Consider the following 15,514-nt stretch of genomic DNA (forward strand, 5'->3'; position numbering starts at 1 on the left):
GACTTGTGATATTTTCTGCCCTTTCCCCTTTCTGTTGGCTCAGACCTCTTCCCTTTGAGGTCAACATCAAAATAAAGATGTATGTTTCCTCAGCCTGACCATGGCTCTGACTCTTTAGATCAGCAATCCTATAGTCCATATGTCTTCCCATCTGTCAACTGGCATTTGAAGCCAGCTTGCTCCTCTATTCTTTCAGACAAGTGTGAGAATCAGGAGTTTCTTTAATGACGGTTTCAGGCCTTAAAGCATTTGCTAAGATACTACCTATTAAGATCCCTTGATGGCACCTTGAATAGAGATCAAAAGCAACTGAGTTCACTCCACAAATCTGATTCCGTCAGTCAGTTTAGGGCATTGAGAGAGGGGTGGGGAGGGCTCCGGAGGGCACCGCGCTCCTGCAGTTAGGAGACAGGCTTGGGAAGTCTGAGCCCTGGCTTCTGGGAGGGACAGAACGCAGCAAACAAGCACTGCTGAATCCCTCCAGTGGTGGCTGAGCTCCAGCTGCCGGGGCTCCTTGGCTTCGAGAAGCAGATCTGTGCAGCAGGGCCTGGTGGCCTTGCCAGGGCCCTTCTGGGTCTGAGCTGTGCCTGCTTTGAACAAGCGCTTTTTGGTGCTGCATTAGTACCTGTGTCTGCGCCTTTGGCTGAGAGATTATTCTAAACCTGTTAGTCACATAAACAAAAATCTGATCCTACAAAATATTCTTCTCATTAATAATTACTACCAGGCTGCAATTTGTCTCTTATACTTTGGAGAGCTGCTAATAATGGGAATCTGTTTGCTGCTTCACCACTGGGACTGCATGAAAGGCGATGTGGAGAGATGCAGCCTGCACAGCATGATCACAGCAAGGTGGTCACTCTTTCTGGGGGCACAGTTTGACTTTCAAACTCCCCTGTTCTTAATGCTTGTCAGGAGATGATGCAAAGCCCTTGGAATATTTGGGAAGGTATTTGCTCTGGTGGTGCATTTCTCCAAGTGACTATCATAGAGAAATTAGTGGGAAGCTGTGGACATTATTTCAAGCCCAAAGCCTAAACCTCAAGGCCTTGTTGGATAGGGGGGCTGGAAAATGCAGGGTGCTCACCGTGGGAAGGGTGGTGGAAGGCATTCCCCAGGGACCCTCCCTAGCCAGTGCTAACAAAAGTTGCTGTTTGTTTATGGGACCCAAATGCCTGAGAAGAGCTGAAAAGCGCCAGGATGTGGCTGAGTGCCGGAGGATGGTGTCACAGTACTGACTGTCAAGTAAAACTTGACTTGCTGGAGTCAAGGACACCATATGTCCTTCAATTTGTGTTGAAGCCTGTTGAAGTGTGAGCATGAACCTGAAGTCCAGACACAGACTTTCTTTGGCCTCAGTGTCTTTAACTGCAGTCATAATGTAATTTGTGCTCCTTGAGCGAAAACAGCTGCTCTGGCTCCCTGCTCTGGAGCCTCACTGCCTTCAAATCAGGTGGTTAGTCAAAACTTGGGGCATGTAAATTGTTTCTTTTTCGGATGGAAAACAGAAATTACTTTGATGCAATTATATGCCTTCCCCCAGAAGATGCACCAGCTCCTGGACACTGCAGTCAGCAAAACATCAAGAGTCATTTTGTGTTCCCACTCCAAGCTGGCTCAAAAGTGATCTCTATCTAGACTGTCATTGGACTTATTTAAATGCATTTGGCTTTCTGCTTTTATTCTCTGCCTGTACTCTTGGTGACCCACTGTTTTTCTTTTACAACCCCCACTCAGTCTATTTTGTCTCTTTTACATGATGATGCTCAGCCAAATTTGTCTTCAACGCAGTAATTTTTAGTGTGAATCCATATCTGCCTTTTTAGGGGGTAGTAGCAAGGGTGACGTATACTTGTGGTTGCAGCAGAAGCTGCTATTGAGTTGGATAAAATAGGATGAATGCTGTATAAAAGCCTTCAGAGAGCTGTGAAATCTCCATGCTCTCTTCCTTGTTCTCCTGGGAACACTTGCACAAAGAGTATTTTTAATGTGAAGCAAAAAGGATTCTGACGAATACTCATTAACATTTTGTTTCTGCAAAGATTCATGATTATCACAAGGCTGCAAGGGACATGTATTCAGTAAAGCTCTTAGATGTATGCTTAGTTTTATGTATATGCTTAAATCTTCCTGATGGCCCCTGCTTTACTGAATAGACTTATTAACCAAGACAAAACCAGGTATTTGATGGAGCTGATTTGTACTGCACAGGTATGATGCAGGTCTCCAACCTCACTGCATAATAATACTCTGTGAGCAGTGAATCCTCTCAAACAAGTGTCGCAGTGGACTGGTTGAACTACACACCAAAATCATTTGTATCGTAATTGTGAACAACAAACCATAAGAGCAGCATTCAGCCAGAGAGGTTGGAAGGGGAAGAACACCCGAGCCATCATATGCTGTAGCTTGTGTGCTTCACGTGCCTTTGTGGCGGGAGCCCAGATGGAAGACATCCGGCGAAGGTATTGCTTCTCCATTGCCACTGTGGCAGCTCCAGCGCCATGAATAAAGATCTGATATGGGCTGCAGTCTTTGTCAGACACTGGTTCTGTCCCTCAGGGCGTATGCAGGCAGCCCCATTTCCTGCTGCCTGCTCCGAGCTGGTTGAACCCAGAGCAGCCTTTGTCAGGAAGAGTTAATGCAGTAGCATGGTGGTGTGTCCGCTCCTTATCTCGTCTGAAGGCAGGAGAAAGGCTGTCTGTCTGCGCCTCTTCCTGCAGACATGCGGTGGCCACGCTGGCTGCTGCTCCCAGCGCCCTGTGCAGGGTGCGGGCTGGGCTTGCTTGGCTGTGCCGTGAGACACTGCCCTAGATTCACTTCAGAGTCAGGATTTCCCATTTGTGCGGAAGAGGAACATGTTTTGGCGGGCACAGGACGCAGTGGAAGTAAGCAGACATGACAGAAGGGTTTCCAGGCTTGCTGGAGTTCTCATATCTTGTCACAGGGGGAACCATACACTCATTTTTCATGAGGTCCCCATTCTTCCAGTGGTTGTAATCCACTTTTTATGCCTCTTTCTACATGAAACCTTTGGTTCCTTTTAGCAGTTGTTTGGGTGGAATAATGAAGTCTAAGAGTTGGAAACAAGCAAACAAAAATGTTCCCTCCAAAAGATTGCATAGTCCTCGCTATTTCTTTTATGAAAATGAAATGTTCTGAAGATGTTTTGTATAGCTGAGTGTCATTTTGAGTCACTTGAAGCACACTGAAGCTTTGACACGAGTTCATTGGGAACTGCAGTTTCTGTCACTGTGCAATGGACGGTTTGCTAAGGCCTTCATTAATGTAACACCTGTAAATACTGCCTAAGCCTCAGGGTGTGATCCAGCGCAGACCAAAAGCCCAAGCGTCTCTCCTGGGAATGAGAAGCTCTGGGTTCTGGTTCTTAATGACAGGATTTTCTGTTTTGCATCCGAAGAACCCTGAGGAGCAGAGGTGTGGCTCAAGGACGTCCGTGGCTGCCGTGTTCAGGTGCTGCAGCCAAAGGAGCTCATCGGGGCGATGCTTCGGTGCTGGTGCTGTGCCCCGGGGCACGAGGGACACAGTCAGTCCCCCTGCTCGGACAGGAGTACTGATTCAAGCGGGCCTCTTGTCCCTGCAGGGCAGGGTGAGCAACTTCAGAATATGACAAGTACTTAGTAATTGTCACTAAAGATCAGTCACCCAAGAAGAGCTCTGTTTTCTTTAGACTAACTGGCCAAAAGCATCCTGGTTTAATTTCAGGAGGGACAGGGGTGTTACAATGCTGTTTTTTACGTCACCATTCATTTTGACTGTGTTGCAACAACAGGTTACTTATTATGTGTGTGTAATTGGGGGTATTTTTATTAGTTGATGGAAAGATAGCTGTAATTAATGGACTGGGTAATTCGTTGTAACAATAAGCCATATTGTGACATGATTGTTAAACAATTCTACCTTAGCACAAAAAGAAACATTGCAGAACAGAACTCAAGGTTTCCGAGAAAGCTGTGCTTGACCTTTAGTGAAGACTGGAGACGGTAGCACCTGTTAGCATGAAGCAAATGAAGATGGTCAATCACTGCTATTTATGTGACAGAAGTTGAGCATTATAAACATGTCACTTCTTGCATTAACACATCTTCCAAGTGCACAGAGCTGGTGTGAAAAATATGGAACTACAAATGGTTAAACTCCACCCAGCATTTGACATAAGTACTCTTTCTCAGCACGTAAGTAATGTGAATGTTATGTTGCACAAATACTTAGAGCTTCATTTACCCTCATCTTCTTTTCATTATTTGCAGGAGGTCTTGTTCTCTGATGGTGTCCTGAAAAATACAAAGTGGATATTATTCTTATCTCCGCTGCTGATATTTACTGCTGATAAATAGACTCAGTAAAATGGGAACAAATGTTTTTTTCATAATCCCCCTGCAACTGCTGCCTTCATTATATATGAAGAACACAGAGATTAAGTCTGCCATTTGCCAACAGCATGTTTCCAGTTTCTGTTTATATAGTACTCACAAGCAACTGTATATTTATATTAACCTGTACCTGGACTGAAATATATTTTTTTTCCTTCTTGGGTAAGATATGAGGATTAATTATTGATGTACTCACTCTAGCCTTTCAACCTGGCTGGGATGGCAATTTTTCCCCCATGCTGCACTATTTGAAATATGTTTTCTCCTTGGTGGCAGTGAAGATTGTACTGCAGTGAATTGATCTTTGCCTCCTTAGAAGTTTTATATTTTTAAAATATTTTTGTGCACGTGGGTAAAGTCCATTTTCTGAAAATGAATTTCTTTTTATCACAATATGTTATTAGACCACATCTTAAGAGTTAAAGTTTTATCATAGTCAGATTCTATTTGCAGATAGCATCATGTGGAGACTGTTTTCAAAAGCATTAACTCAAACCACACGGATGCACAACTATTTTAGAAGATGAGAATTCACACATGCTTTTTATTATAATGCACATAAAACTGAAGTATAATACAGTAGGCTTGGCAATAAAACAGAGTAGTCGATTTATAAATTTTATGCCTGGTTCTTTAGATTAATGAACTGCTTTTCTTGATGAATTGAGAATGAATGAGTAAAACCACAATGATCTGAATTAGATACTAAATCACTTTTTTTCTGGCAATTCAGAAATTGTGCACCTAGTTCAGTTTTGGTTTGGGGTTTTGCTTTTTTTTTTTTTTTTTTTTTTTTTTGGTTGTTTGGGGGTTTTTTTGTGCTTTTTTTTTGTTTTGTTTTGGTTTTTTTGTTTTGGTTTTTTTTTTTGTTTTGGTTTTTTTTCCTTTTCCCCCTGGGACAACTTGATAACCTTCTTGTGCTAGCCAAACCACTAAAGAGGCATTGTCAGTCTCTTCAAGTTCCCTATTGTTCTCAGAAAATCACTTCCTTAAGACATATCCATATGTTGAGGGTCTCAGTAGTACTTTGTGGGAAACAAAGTTATGGATTAAATTCATTTAGTCTGTAACACCACTGAAGCTGGATTCAGCTGGCACAAATACCTCATGATGCTGTTATAGCAGGGGGGAGTCTGCCTTTGCCTTCTCTTTTCTGGCACAAGAAATGGGGAGAGGCCAATAGTCAATAAGGACAGCTGCCGGTGAGGGAGATTCCTCAGGGCTGAGATTTCAAGTTGATCCACTTCATACGTTTGGAAGCTCAGATTTGAATTTAGGAATATAAATGAGGTCAGTGATTTTCCAAATGAGGTGAACAGCCAGACGACCTCCTTCTGCAGAATGGGCCCCATATGTGTTTGTGGCAGAGAGAGACCTTTTCAATTTTAGAAGTACTGGGAAGAAAAAATACAGATGGGAAGCTGCCACAAGCCAGACAAGCCTCTAGAGGCTGGCAGGGAAGGAGTTAATCAGCCCTTTGAGAGCAGGTAGTGATTTGTAGGAGGGTTGGGATGGGCCAGCTGGGAGAAATGATCTGATTGCTTTGGGATGGGTCTCTATAAAATTCTGTCTCAGCAGAAGGGTCTGCTGGAGAGGCAGCCTTGCTCTTAGGCTGTAAGGAGTTGTGGCTTGGCCTGTTGTTACAGATTTAGGTGAGAGAAACTCTGTTTTACACTTTTCTTCAGAGTCCTGCTAGTGGTTCCCAAAGAGGTGCTGCTTTTGCAGTGAAGGCCTCCCTTCTCTATGGTGAGAGCAGAATGGTGGTGAGCCTTGAGCTTGGTGGTATCTCCTTTTGGTGCTGCAGGTCCCGGCTGGGAGGGCAGATTGGCCACCATGGGAATGGAACCATGCCAGAAGCTAGCTGAGATAAACTCTCCCTTGGGAAAAGTTGCTTGTCTGATTCTCCCTTCCCTTACTACCAGAGCAAAGTGGTGTGCATTACTCCAGGAGTGAGTGGTTCCTGGAGGGTGGAGGGCTATGGCATCCTGTGTCCACAGGGCAGCTCTGGGGTGGTGGTAGAGCCCCTCCATACAGAGGGTGAGTGCTGTGAAGAATGGGAATGCCTACATTTAAGGCTGTAAGGGTTAAATCTGATGGCGGTGGTGAACCCTCCAAGGTGGAAGGAGCAGCTGCTGTAGAGGTGGTTGGAAAATGCAGAGTGTTGTGAGACTTCTGCCAGGGCTCTGGGACAGTTCTTGTGGCAGGAAGAACAGGATCACTAGGGCAGCCCAGGGGGCTTCAGTGTGTGCAGCTGTATCAGAGAGGGCTGAAATGGAGGGAGAAAGAAAACAAGTGCTGGAAAAGGTGGCAGCACTGACACGGTGGTGAGCTGGTGAGTGCAAGCTGCAGGCGTCTCTCAGATGGGCTGTAAGAAAGGGAAGGAGAAATGTGGGATGCCGAGGAAAAAAAAAGAATTAATAATAATAATAAAAAAAATGTAAAAGGTCGAACAGAGCTTGAAATGAGCCTGCCAGGAGTGGGGGTCCTATCCCGGGGATCCAGAAGCTGCCCTGGCATGCACAGGCCTCTGTCTGGTCCCTTTTCTTCCTTGGTAGCGTCTTCCCCCTCCCCCTCCTCCTTTGTCAGGCAACTCGTTAACACTTATTAGCAAGCATCTTCAAAAGGCCAGGAGGGGGGAAAGGATGGAAGAGGAGCTGAGATGGCTAAAGGAAATGATTAGGAGATTCCTTTTCCTTTCTGCCTATTGAAGCTTTAATGACCAGCCCTTGCGCTGTCTGTGCCCTCCTGCATTGTTATCCAGCCCTGCCCTGGGACCGCAGCACCCCAGCTACCCCGGCGCTGATCCGCTCTGACATCTGGGGCACTGAGGTGCCCACAGCCGCTAACCTTTCTCATGCTGGGCTGCTCGCTGGGGTGTACTGCTCTCGCTGCCCTTGGCACTGATGGCAGGGCTGTGCCAGCGCTGGTTCCCCCCTCCGGGGGTGCGCTCTGAACCGGTTGTCACCAGTGCTGGGCTGCCTCGCTGGATGTGCCCCTGTGTGATCCTGCCTGGGACTGATCTCTATTTCTGTCTAAGCATGGCTGGTCAATCCTGGGTATCCAGTGCCAAGGAGTTGCTGGGCAGGACTGTGCTTGCCTGAGGTGGATGAGAGAGGGTTGAATAGACAGAATTTGGCCCATAACTTTCCATTTCTGCCTTATAGTTCCAGCTGCAATGCATGTTCAGTTGTTTCCTCTTGAGCTAGTTATCTAGAGCTGAGTGTTAATGCCATTGGTGAGGATGGCAGAGCTCCCATTTGGGAGGAGAGCACTGGAGCAGCAGAGGCTGTTCTGTGCTGCTCTGTTGTGGAGTGTGGGTTATATTTGTTTTGCTCTGTCCATCAGAGTCTTCACCCTTTCCAAGTTACAGTACAGGAACATATCCTGGGATAGTTTTTATGCATCAGGGAAGGACTGGTCTGTCAAAAAGCTCCTCTAACTTGGTAATGAGAATCATCCCTCCGCCCCTCCCATCCAACAGACACAAACTGAGAAATTTCCAGAAGTTGCTGAAGTTCTGCCTCTCCCAAGGACTCTGTAGGCATAAAGGACCAGTGTATGTTGTCCTTTCCCAAGGCTTCTGCCTTTTCCTGCAGGAACAGCACCTTGGCATCTAGAGAGTTGGGTGCCAGCAGCACATGCTTGAGCAAGCAGGTGACCTTCAGTGCTAAGTTCCTGCTTTGCAGAGGGGAAGAAAGGTTTCATAGATTTCCTGCCCCTACTTGATGACCTTTAAGTGGGGGTGTATATGTGGAACTGCATGCAAAGGCAAAGCCTTTATCCCAGGAATGGGCCCTTTGGGACAAAGACTTTAAAAAGTAACTCTCAGAATATCTGTGTGTGTCTTGGGGCTGGAGTTAAAGGTCTAGGGTGCTTCCTGAAGTCAGATCTGACTCTGAAAGGCAGTGCTGCATCTGCTCTGGGCCTTGCTGAAGACCTGGCATCTCTGCTGGGCTTCTTCAGTGTCTTCTGCTGACCTACTGGTGCAGATATGTGTTTAAGATGACTCTGTGCCCACCTACCAATACCTGGAAAGAGGTTTTGACCTTGGTTATACAGAAGATAGATGTGATTCTTAGTAATATAAAGTCATTTGCTCCAGAAGATGTTTGGAGGGCTCTGGCTCGCTCCTTGGGGATGTAAAGTTTTAGGGGCAGTGACTCTGTGTAGAGACAAATAGAGCCTTGCTGAATCAGGGGATGTTTTAATATTGAGCCCAAGCTGCAAAGGAAATTTACTCAGTTTGTTGACAGTTGTGTCAGCATCAAAGACGAGTACAAATTTGAAATGAAAGTGAGCAAGTGATTTAGTTTGTTCTGTGTTTTAGCTTGTAGAACTACCATGGGTAATGTGGAGAAAAAACAAACCAAAGAGCTGCTGGTGGCTGGCTGGAGTATTCCTGCTCCAAGTGCCGGGAGCCTGAGTTCACACCAGCTCCTAGAAGGCTCCTTCTTTCAACAACTTATTATTACAGTCTGCTGAGAGTGTGAGCCAATCTCCTCTGTGTCAATAGCTGAGGGTTTAATTTTAAACAAGGGGAAAAGTGGATTTTCAGATGAATACTGGAAAATTGGAAATATGCATGGAAAAAACACAGAAGAATTGATGAGCTGGAAAAAAATAGAAAAATATTATTTTTTGGTGTTTTTCAGAGTATATTCTTTATCTGATACTTATTCCATGCAGCATTTTGGAAAGCATTTGGCAAATGCATAGAAGTAATCTGTAGGATACTTTTTAGTCAGATGCCATAACTTAGACTAATTTACTGCCTTCAGAAATAGCTGCAAACAAATGCAGTGATTAATGTGTCAGTTTAAAATTTGTGTGGGGAAAGAGTTATAGCTGTAGAATACAGGAAATATTTAGGACAGACATTTCAAAAATGTTACAGCTTCTTAGTAAGAGAAGAGGGAAAACTTTCAATTACGCATTTTATTAACATCTCCTTTTTAGCTTGATAAAATGGTAGCAATGTTAAAATCCCCTCCTGGGAAATAATGTCACATGGCTTGCCACTGATAGAACTTGAGGAGGTTAGGAGATGCTGGTGGAGTTAACCAGTTGTTAATCAGTTGCTCATTTGCAGCCTAGTCTTGCTCTAGCTGGACTGGAGATAATCAGATGGTGATTTTGACTTGGAGGCAGGTTTGTTGTGAACTTGGTGTCTTAACAAGAGCTGTAAGGAATGACTTTATTCCCACGGTAAAATCAGGTCAGCTCTTGCACCTTGTGGTGGTGGCAGGTCAGCAGGCGTTGGTGCTGAGGTGTCTGTGTGGGGTGGAGCAGCAGGACCATCTCTGCTGGGCACTGGTGGCTTCCTGACAGCCCTGCAGCTGCTGGCTTTGCTGAGGGCACTGTCCTGAGCCCAGCCCTCTGGAGAGCATCTGGAGCAGGTCTGGAGGGGCTGGTGCCCGGTACAAACCTCTCAGGGGCTGGTAGGAGCAAGATGCTTCTGTAGGTTGTGGGGTCTGGACTTGGACTTGCCCTGCTGGGCTGGGAGAGGGGCCCTGCTGTGACACACCTGACGGTGGGGTCTGGGACAAGTCCCCTCAGGGAGGTGTGGGGAACATGGGAGGGCTGTGGGACTCAGCCACTGAGGTCCCAAAGACTCTGAGGTTCAGCATTTCTGTGACAGGCTGTTGGTAGGGCACCTGGGAAATACCAGGAGCACCAGGGCTGGATATAAAGCTGCTGTGGGCCTGCTCCTGACAGAACAGTCCTTCACAAGTGAGGGAGTCCCACAGGATTTGCTGTGAAACCTCTTCACTGCGCGTCAGTAACTGAGAGTTGGTTCATTACACTCCTGTCTCCTGCTGCTTATAGTGTTGGTTCCCTTTGCCTCCTTATCCTTGAAGCATGAGCTCCATGTAGCAACCGGCAGCTGTAGTGACTAGCTCAGCTCCTTGTCTTCCTGTAAATACTAGTTTTCTCCCCCCAGAAAAGGAGTTTTGGTGATATAATCCTAATGAATGAAGGGGTTTTCTTAATTAAAGTAATAATCTGAAAGTTGTCATTGATAAGTGTGTAAACAAGCTGATTGCAGCAGGCACATGAATAGCTCTAATGAGCACGTGTGGGTACTGAATTAACCATGGTTCACAAGCCATGCATGGCTATATGGTTGTTCACAAATAACCACTTTCCCCTTTTGCTTGACTTTGCCTGCCACCCCAAAAATCTTGTCTTTACACAGCAAAAAGGAATCTGCATCTCTCACAGGAGGAGAGCTTTGAAGGCAATCACTGCTCTCAGGGTGGCTGAGGAGGCAGTCTGTGCTCTTGGTATTTTTTCCCCTGAAGTGAAGTGCAGGCTGGTGGGTACAGCATGTGTTCAGCATTGGCCTCTCCTGCTGGTGGGTTGTTCCTTGCCTCTGAAGGTATTTGTGTTTACCAATGTCTGATTTTATGTGCAAAAACTCAGGGAGGAGATGTCTGTGGGGCTCCGTGTGTTCCCTGCCCAGCTAGCACTGTCTGATATGTGCGTGTCCCATGTGCACTCCCTTTCTCCTGTCCCTTGGGGTTGGATAGCTATTCTCTTGTGAGTGCTTAAAGCAGCACCCTGGTGCTGCTGGAGATCTTTCTACAGGATGGGTTCTTCTCTTTTTCCTACTAAATTCTCCTGAAAAAGACCAAACCCAGCAACACAAATTCAAGCTCCGGTAGGGTTGTTACAGCAGAGTGTCCTGTGCACACACAGTCACTTCCATACACATTTGAGTTAAAATGGAAGCTCGCAGGTGGAATTTCTGCACTGGTGTGATCTGTCTGGCTCACTTCCATTTCCTGCCAAAGGGAAGGTAGTGCTGCCCTGCTCCCCGGGCAGCTCTCTCTGGTGCCTGTTCGATGGCTTTAGGGACCAAGGTGTGTGCTAAGCTGTTGTCCACTGCCCTGCAGGAATTGAACTACAGGAACCATGGGGAATTACAGCCTTCAGGTGTATTTCGTCTATCAAGCAGGCTGAGCTTTGCTGGAGATTTCTGGTTTCAAGGTTTGGCAGAAATTGTCGTTTCACGTTGCTAGCAAAGAGTCTGAATATATGCCATATAATTAACACCAGGAAATTCTGACTCCTGAGGCTATAGGGTTAAACAAATATATGTCCCCATTAAACTTGAATAATAAGAGGTTAACTCATTAGGAAAAGAACACTCTTGATGTGCTTAATGGCGGGAGAGAGTTTTAACTCTTACAGTTCAGTTCCTTGTGAACTCTTATGTTAGTCACACTTTCATTTTTGAGTGCTGATTTTTTTCTGCTGCTTTACACCTCCAAATTGACCCATTTGTTCTGTTTATTCTGTATGAGTTGTCTTTTGTTTCCTGGATTATTGATATGCCTGGATCTTTTGGAGTCTTGAAAATTATGCTTTGTTGATGGTTGGTGCATACTTTAAAGAACAGAACAAAGGCAAATCTTTAAAACCTCTTATTTGAAAATAGGCGAAGTATAGATAAATTAACATAGCCAAGGGGAAAACCCTGCAAGCCTAATAGTTCCTTGATTGTGGTGTAAGCAAGCCTTATCCAGGCTGTGGCTCTGGAACGCCTTTGGTGTTCCCCAAATACTGCTGTACTCTGGAGAGCAGGTATTGTCTGAAATCATAATCTGGCAGAGCCGATTGCTCCCTTCATGCTGGACACTGGTGGAAATAAGTCAGCTCCAGCTCCTGCAGCCGTTTCCTCCATGTCCTCTTCCTTGCTGAGCACTGACCATGCACTCCGGATTGCAGCTGCTCGTAGAGTGGGAGATACATCACTTTCATGTTTGAGATTCTCCTGGACAATTCTTCCTCACTCCACACATATTTAAGTGTTGTTGTTTTGAGTAGTTTGAGTCTGGCTTCTTGGGAACTTCTGGCGCTATGAAGTCAATAACCCTATTGCTGATCATGCTGTTGTCAAAGTAATTATTCCAAGTGTTGGCTCCATATGATGCAATTAAACTATTGATTAGTACAGTTTGGTCCAACCAAGGAAAAAAATGTGGTTCTTTGCACAGATTTCCTAGAACTGAGAGACTGTTTTCTTTGAGGTTGCCCTATTAAAAAAAGGAACAGATTCAATTCAATAATTGACTTTGGTAAATGGAGCACAGAGATAATTTGATTCTGTTGTAAGCAAATAGGAAATTTTTCTTCATTGTTGCTCTCATTCTGGATCCTTTATAACATCTGGATGTTTCTGGCTGTGCATTTCTTCTACTTGGCAGTTAAAAAATTCTAGAGAGGATTTGAAGTTAGGGGCCCGTGAGGTGAGAAGGGGAACCCAAAGTATTGATGATCCACTTAAGAAATGAGATTTGCTTATGAAACAGCAACATGTGTGAAGCAGCTCTAGTTGGGAATAGTTCTAGGCATGGAAAAGACTAAGAGTAGTCTCAGACTATGTAATAATACTTTTCAAGGCAGAAATAATAATTTATAATTCATGCAGCTGTGTAAGCTCTTAGCAGAGTCAATTATGGAACATTTTATTTTGTGGATCACCTGAGAATAGTCTATCTTCCCAAGTTTTGCAGAGAAGAGATGCAAGAAGTCTGGGAAATGCTTCTAAGCAAGGAGGTTTCCAATAGCAAATAGTACACCAATGATGTCAGCCCGACAGGAAATCAGCATTTTGGCTCCTGCATCCTCCATGGCTCAGCCTCTTTCCTGTATGTGGGAGTGTGCATGTGTGTGGAACTGTATAAATAATCTCACACCAACGTGTTTCATGTGGTGAGGGACTGCCTTGGAGCAACTGGCTCCTGGGATGAGTAGGTGCTTAGCATAAACACATTTTGTGTGCTCTTAAAAAAGCTGAGGTACCTGTTTTCCACCTGTGTCCTGTGGAATGATCCTGAGATCCAAGATGCTCTATATGCTGCAGCAGGGTAGAAGAAATAACACATTTTTTTGCCTTTTTTTAAAGTAATGTTTTTGTTGAATTTACTGTCTCTTATGTGGGCAAACTAATCTGTTTTTGTCAGGTGTTTCATACAAGACTTCTGTTGCAGCAGCCCAAGCATTTAGATTTCTGTCTTTATTTTTATTGGCCTGGTTTCCACTTTAGCAAATTCACAGCTTGTGAGCTATTGCTGGAAAATTCAAATGTGCAAAACATTAGGGAAGCACTAAGCACAGCCGTCCTCTCAATTTGCGCTGCCTTTGCTCCTGGGAGTGTGTAAGCTGTGAGCGCAGCAAGGCCCGGAGCCGCAGCTCCTCAGCCCCGCTGCGCCGTGCCCGTGGCTGGAGGGGATTCCTCCCCTCGGGTCTGCATGGGAACCGCGGGAGATGGGCCGGGGGAATCACCGCAGCAGCGAAGGGAGCAACGCCTTGGTCACACAGCCCATCGCTGGCAGAGCAAGCAACAGAATTAGGTTTCTGCTAGGATATTTAGTCACATCTGAACTAATTTTTCACGGTGCCTCGAGGCAGACTAGGTGACTTCTTACAGTACTTTTTTTGTCCTGTTTTATTATGAGCCTATGGATGAATTAACTGTTACCTGCTAATTAGTGAAAGCAGATGAGGACAAATCCTGCTCAGGCTCACCTAAGCTTGCCTCGAGTAAACTTGATGCTGACCATGACTCTTCCATGTTTCCTGGCCAGTTAGCTGTTGTGCCAATCTTGATTAACTTGGTAGTTTAAAAACTGAATTCAATTAATTTCATTGCAGAGACAAGCCCTCTGGCCATGCGACTTTGCAGGGAGAGGCACAGAAATTAGACTTGGATCAGTACCTGCATTTCTCTGGAGTCATTGAAATCCTACCAGTAGTTCATAACTGGAAAGTACAAAAATAAAGCTAATAGTTACGGCAAAAGAAATCTCACTGCTGTGTTTCACAGAATGCCATGACAGGTAAAGCATGCTTTGAAGGGAAATAGTGTGTTCTTGATATGGTAGAGCCTCTTCTACATGTGCAGTACATTAGTAATGGCAAAGAGATTTTCCAATGGATGTTAATTTAGGCAAAATAAGATGGATTAATACAGGCATTCACCTTCCCTGTCAGTTTAATATCAAGATAATTTTATTTGATAGTTCAATGTAGTAAACTCCCCTTTTCCTTAATACATATTTGCAAAAAGTAGGCAATATTGTAATACAGTAATTAGCCATATTTGCCTTTACTACGTGTGAATAAGATTAATATACTAGAGTGTTCAACCTAATTGATCTATTATGTGATAGGGACTCACAACCAGACTGCAAATTACAGTTTAACCCCCCAAAGGGCTAGACTTGTTTAGAAAATGTGTGAGTCTTTAAGAGATAAAATTAATAGAACTGACGTTGACCTAAATATTCAGTGTTATTAATTGTATCAGTGGATTGTGCTGCTTTTATGTGCAACTAGGAAGGCAGTCTTTGGAAAGGAGAGGGTTTATGACAGTAGTGGGAAGGGTGGCTAACAGAAAATATGACAATTATTGCAAGCCGGGTTTTCTGGTTAAAAAAGTGATTGTCACAGGCCCTTAAAATTGCTATTCCATGTGGTTGTGATTAAATAAATCATCCGTGCAGCGCGTTTGGAACATAATGGCTCTGTGGGAAAAAAATGTAAATCAGGTTTTTGTATTAATGAAAACAGTTTAATATGGTTTTAATGACCCATTTTTCAGTCTTCACCAGAAAGTAATTACCAGTTAGATAGTTAGTGCTCTGGGCTTTGTTCTGGCTCTCAGAACTCCTTCAGCCGGTCACCCGGGGGAGTCCTGCCACGCTCCGTGGGCAGCCCTGGGCCGGGCTGTGCCCCGTGGGCAGCCAGGGCCGGGCTGTGCCCCAGCAGGGCCGGGCTCTGCTCTGCTGCCACCCCTGCCTTCTGCTGCTGGGGTGTGGGGAGCAGCCGTGGTCATGCTCCGAGCCCTGGGCTGTGGGGAGCAGCTGGGGCTGTGCTCTGAGCTCCTGAGGTGTGTGGGGCACCCCCCGTGCCAGGCTCTCAGCTCCTGAGGTGTGGGGGGAGCTCCTGGGGTGTGTGGGGCACCCCCAGTGCCAGGCTCTGAGCTCCTGGGGTGTGTGGGGCACCCCCAATGCCAGGCTCTCAGCTCCTGGGGTGTGTGGGGCACCCCCAGTGCCAGGCTCTGAGCTCCTGAGGTGTGGGGGGCAGCTCCTGGGGTGTGGGGAGCAGCCAGG

This window comes from Melospiza georgiana, chromosome 12 (assembly GCF_028018845.1).
Source record: "Melospiza georgiana isolate bMelGeo1 chromosome 12, bMelGeo1.pri, whole genome shotgun sequence".
Classification (NCBI taxonomy): Eukaryota; Metazoa; Chordata; class Aves; order Passeriformes; family Passerellidae; genus Melospiza; species Melospiza georgiana.